Raw genomic sequence first — 6,131 nt, 5'->3', positions numbered from 1 at the left:
GAGAGCACTGATATACAGTAGCCTAGATAGTGTTTACATTTACAGGTCATTTGCGTTCCACCTGTCATATGCGCCCCTCACTTGTACGGGGTTGATGCCACCGCAAAAATCTCACAGGCACTAATATATGTTCTGGCTACGCCCTTAAAGTAGCCTATTTATTTAGTTTGTTTTAATTAGCCTAGTCGCCTGCTGTACAGTAGTTTTAGTGGTCACCTTGCTATTTTAAAGTTGTATCAGGTAGCTTAGTTGACTTTACATTCTCCTATGTGGGCCTAACACTTCAGCCATTTGGAACAGAAGAACACACCAGAATAGGCCTGTTTAGTAGGCCTAAGCAGGATTTGATGGCCGCATTCCTACACTTATAAAATCCAATTCAATGCGGAAGTAATCTAAGTATTCAGAATACGTTACTCAGATTGAGTAACGTAACGGAATACGTTACAGATTACATTTGTGGGCATGTATTCTGTATTCTGTAACGGAATACGTTTTGAAAGTAACCCTCCCAACACTGCAATGGTAGGCTAGTGAGTCAGATCCATGGTAGGCTAGTGAGTCAGATCCATGGTAGGCTAGTGAGTCAGTTCTGCATTTGATTGCCATTGCTTATAGTTTAGCTACACTAAATGTTTCAATATGACAATTTCTTGAGTGGATCATGGGGGAAGGGTCTGCTCAGGTGGATTAAGGTTAGCTTTTAAACCAATTTTGCTGAAAACAATTATACGATCAACAGATATATTGAATAATGCTGCTGCCATGTCACTGAGATTAACAGAGATATTTCATATATAAAAGAACTAACAGTTTGAAGAAACGGTTCCCATAGGACCCATATAATTGATAAAGCACTGTCATTCAAAAGCAGTTCACCAGGACGGATGTAGCATAATATTCCATACATAAATGTTCCACGCCGATATTTACATACATGGTATGTGTTTGAGAAATTCTAATATTTCATTGTGATTAGATTCCCAAGAGCACTTCTAACTAAAATGATATTTTCACACAGAGAATAAAAAATATGCTCCAATGTTTTCATCAAAGTCAGAATGCAAGAATGGGTAGTTATAGTTCACACTGTATTGGAATTTTCAATCTATTTGACTAATATGGTGCAGGATCTTTCCAGGCCATGCATTGCGTCGTATCTTTCATTTTCCTTGCCTACTGTTCCTCTCTGCATCCTATCATCTTTGTATGAAAAAAAAGACGGAGGAAAAAAAATCTCTTGTCTGTGACTTTCATGCCTTGCAGCTCATGAAGCCCTCTTTTATTTTGATCATCGCAGCACAATGGATTCATGCCATTCTGGCAACTTTTTTTTCACTATCAGCCCAAATTTACATACAGCTTAACAAGTTTGCAGAGACTGTTGATGCCACTGATCAAAGTGTTTCTCCTAACGTTTTTTTTTCCTTCCTTGCCTTAGTCTTCAAAAAGAAGTAACTGCTTAGGCAGGACAAGCCGTGTCTTTGTTTATCTACTTAACAGGCTAATACATGTAACCCTTCTGCTGCCTTTGCCCGTTTCACATTAGTGAAAGGGCAATTGCCTTTAACTAAAGAAACAACACTGCTAGTGACTTTAGAAAGCAAAGAATCTCTCTGTGTGTAGAAAGTGATTGGTCTGAGTTTGTATGTTTTAGCATGTGTGTGTGTGTGTGTGTGTGTGTGTGTGAGTATCTGTGTATCTCTGTGTGTGTGTGTGTGTGTGTGTGTGTGTGTGTGTGTGTGTGTGTGTGTGTGTGTGTGTGTATGTGTTTGCAGAGTTGATGACACAAGTCAAGAGTGTTCATGTGTCACTTTTTAGCTTGGGGTTAGCAGTTGCTGTGGGCAAAATACCCTGTCCTGTCAGAGACAGTCATATCTACATGCACACTGACAAAACACACACACACACACACACATACACACACACACACACACACACACACACACACACACACACACACACACGTACATAGATGTGAACATGCACATAAACACATATACAGGCAGTCTCTGTTACACAGACACACAAACCATGGTTATTTTGTATGTTTAGCATAAGAACACCTGCAGTATAAGGCTTACTCTTTCGTTTCAACACATGTAGAATATTAATGAATACATGCATGCTGCTTTTGAGGTTTTGAGTATCATTGTCTCTGAGCTCACCCCCCAGACTAATGAACACATAAATAATGAAATGAGAATAAAATAGTACAAAACAGACAGAAAAAGAAACAATGAAATGAGGGTGTGGGAAGAAAGCAAGGATTCGTGGGAATGCACGATGGCACAACCCCTGGGCGATTGAATTATCCTATGGACCGCTGGTTCCTCCTTGTATGGCCAGCTGACATTTCCATGTAACCCCATCCTGTGTAATGCTATGTGATGTGTGTGACTGGCTTCTGCCACTGCCTCTGGGGGAGCAGCACACCCTGGGGCCGAATGCCTCTGCCCCAAAGCATCATGGGTTATGGCCTCCATAACCCTGTCTGTCTTCTCGAACTCGTTCTCTTTTTTTTTGCCTTATACTCATTCTGTCTGCGGAAGACAGTCTCTTTTTGCTCTCTTTCTCTCTCTCTCAAAAGCAAGAACAGCAGCTTGTGAGGATCACTTGAAACCCATGCCTCTGGACTCTACTGACTATATAAACAGTGATTCTTGGAGGAGCAACAGTCTTATGGAATCAAATTACCACGAAGCTTATGAATGCCATTTTTCATATCCATTTCAAAATGTCAGCGTTTTACTTGAAGATTATTGACACCGTAGAACTGGGTAGAGATACAGACCTCCTGTGCAATGATTTCAGATATTTGTCATTGTGTACAGTACAATTTAGAGAGTCATCCATCAGCCCCCTGTCACAGCCGAACTAGTGCCGGTAACACAATTCAAACCATAAAACTCCATGAAAAAAGAATGAGAAAAGTCAAAATCACCTTCAAAACATTATTGATAAGCAGGTAAGGATTAACTCTTTTTTATGTTCACTAAACTATTTCTAGTTGCAGATTCACATAAAACAGTTGGTAAAAGGAAAAATGCTGTCAGTCGTATTGAGACTCCACAGGCATCACTGACCCCTGGCATAGCCATGTATCACTGTGAACAGTATAGCTACTATTTAAGGTCCAGCTCCATCTCCATATAACTCACAATCTTACTGACTGGCCTCCACCACACCTTGAGTAGTGAGGCCATAAATAAATGAAGTGCGGGTGTGCAGGACAGGATGGGCGGCAGGACAGGACAAGGCTCTTAAGTGACGTGTGTTTTGCCACTCCGGCTTGGACAGCAAGGCCAGGGCATCAGCGCAAGTGAGATAATGGAGCAGACCTTTGCAGACATGTGATGGGTGGAGAAGGGACAGTGTCGGGTGAGAGCAGGGTCTCGTGTGACTCAACGCACTTTGACAGCTTGGCCATGGCTTGAGGACATAGCCATGCTGTTGATTTTTTTCTCTCTCTCCTCCCTCTCTTTCTTTCTTTCGTTCTCTTTATTTCTTCTTGTCTCCGTGTCTCTCGTTGCGGCTGGAATTCGTCTGACTCCCTGAGACAAATTCGGAGTGTTTTCCGGGGGTCTCCAGGGCTCTGTGTGAGAGCACACACTGAGAGGAAAACATGTCAGAGCCTGGTGCATGTTTTCACAGTGTTATCCAGACACAGGTTGTCAATCCCTTGGACAACAGAGAGTAAATGGTAAGTGATACCAATGAGCTACGTTTGGGGCAACGTTGCCCCCTCCTGGCGGCCAGTGAGAACAAGAGGCTGAAAGACTGAGGTGGAGGCGAGAGGAGTCAGTCCTGAGCTGCTCTTTAGCTCCGTCCTCCTCTTCAGCCCTCAGAGTGCATTACACCCGAGCAACACGGTGACAACACTCTCCTCTGTCTCACCGCTTTTGTAACATATAGCAGTGCATCAGTCTACGATTTCTTCCCACATGAACAAGTACAACAAAATGGCCATTTGGGCAGAAATTCATAATGAATAGGCATGTATATGTGTGTATATGTGTGTGTGTGTGTTTGAGAGAGAGGGAGCGAGAGAGAGAAAAAGAGAGAGAGAGAGAGAGAGAGAGAGAGAGAGAGAGAGAGAGAGAGAGAGAGAGAGAAAGAAGAGAGATGTGCCCTTGAAGTGGTTCATTGTGAGAGGAGGAGGTGGCACACAGATAATTTTGGATCCCCAAGAGGTGGTAATTTTTGGAATATTGCCAGTGGCGAGTCATTTAGAATAACCAATTTGTTACTTTCCCTTCAATTGTAAAAAGAAAATAGGAAAAATAGACAGGAGGTGATTATATTTGTACACACAATAAATCTGACACTTCTAGAGGATGAACAGACACGACTACAATAAGAAGATGCATAAACGTACAAATGCAACTGCCAAAATACAAGACCTCATCATTCATGGGAGTTCCATTATATTTTGATAACACCACCCTGGAGCAATCGTGTGTTTCCTGAGGTCTACCATTGTGTGGGTTTACTGAACCGCCATACATAGGCATGGTGATTACACATGCAATGCAATCACATTTGTTGTATGCATTTATCTGTGTCCCTTTGAATTTGACTGTGTGTGTGTGTGTGTGTGTGTGTGTGTGTGTGGCTGCACAGCCCACAGTCTGGCGCTTCCTTGTTTGGAGAGAACATCTCCTCAGGCCTTGCTCCTGTGCCGATGACCTCCGGAGAAGCCATTATTTTCTGAATTAATGACGAGGCTGAGTGTGTGATGGGTGAGATAGAGTGTGTCCCGCGGCACATCACAACTGATTATGAGCAACAACTACTCTCCCCACGAGCGCTTCAAAACAGGCGACCCGGACCCAGTCTCAGCCAGCCAAACATAAGCCTCTGTTCGTCTGCCGCAGAGATGGATCAGATAACCCCTGTTACAGGGGGATTATCCAGATTGAACTTCTGAAAGTTCACAAGCATCCAAGCCTTAGCATTCCTCTGCACTATATTTTGCTCTTTTAAAAACATAAAGGTAGAGTCAAAGGAGAGAGGCCTACATTTGATTTAATGACATAAAAAAATCCCTCTAGAATGGCGTTGAGAATGAGATTTAACACTTCCAAACATGCTGGGTAGGATTTGGTCGTCTTTTTCTTCCTGAATAACCTAGAGGATTTGACCGCTTCAGATGCATTGCATGGGTGATCACACAGGGTTTACAACCTCCAGCCTGTAGTCTGCCCAGGGAGAAGTACACTGCCCCTCCGGGCCTGTGCCGAGACGACGACAAACAATCAGAAAGCCGAGCGGCAGCTGTAAGAGGTCACCGGAAACTTAACTCGCTCTCCCTGCGCCTCCACAGCAATCAGCTCCAGTCGCCCACTAAGGAAATCCTGGCTCCGGGAGTCAACTTAAAATTAAGGACTTCACATTCAACATTATGTCTTTAGTGAGTCCAGGGGAGTCTCCAGGGGGGTTTGGGGAGGGGCTCGCCAGACGCCTGCCATGCTGCAACAACTTTTTTTCAAAGAGTTCAGGATTAAAGCCCTCGCCGTTCCCCGATGGGGGCGAGGCCAGGATCCCATTAAGGGCGGCTGCTGCACCACCAGCAGCCATAATTGTGTCTTTGAGAATTTGAAGCAGTGGCTTGCTGGATAAGCAAAGCTGGGGTGAAATAAAAGGAAGGGAGGGAGGGGGGGGGGGGAGAGAGAGAGAAGACGAGCATCTCGCTGGACTGCCATTAGACATCGCCTGGGCCCTTCACTAATTAGTTTTAAATGACTGAGGGAGCGCAGGGCTCGCTCTGAGAGGTATGCTCATCAAAAAGAAGAGTTGTTCAGGAGAAAAAGACTATGGCAAGGCTACAGTTATCCTTCCTTATACGTGCAATGAAATGCTGAGAGAAAGAGAACAAGTTACTAAACTTTTTTTCTGTTGCTAAACCACATTACAGGAAATGTCCATATGGTTCACATTTTCTATAAATGAACAAGTATATTTTTGTTAATCCTGATTACAGAAAGACAGACAAATGGTCCATATTTTATTATAGTCATTCATAGTTTTCCACCCTGTTGTAACTCATGTAGGGTCTAACATGCCTTCACATACAGTAACATTGTGGAATGAAGTCACTGACAATGGCATTTTGGCAGTCTGCATACGTC

This window comes from Alosa pseudoharengus, unplaced genomic scaffold, assembly GCF_046254945.1.
Source record: "Alosa pseudoharengus isolate Yale_2024_CS ecotype anadromous, Long Island Sound unplaced genomic scaffold, YU_APseudo_1.1 YU_APseudo_1.1_scf_2, whole genome shotgun sequence".
NCBI classification, from domain to species: domain Eukaryota; kingdom Metazoa; phylum Chordata; class Actinopteri; order Clupeiformes; family Clupeidae; genus Alosa; species Alosa pseudoharengus.
Note: the sequence above shows the minus strand (reverse complement) of the source record.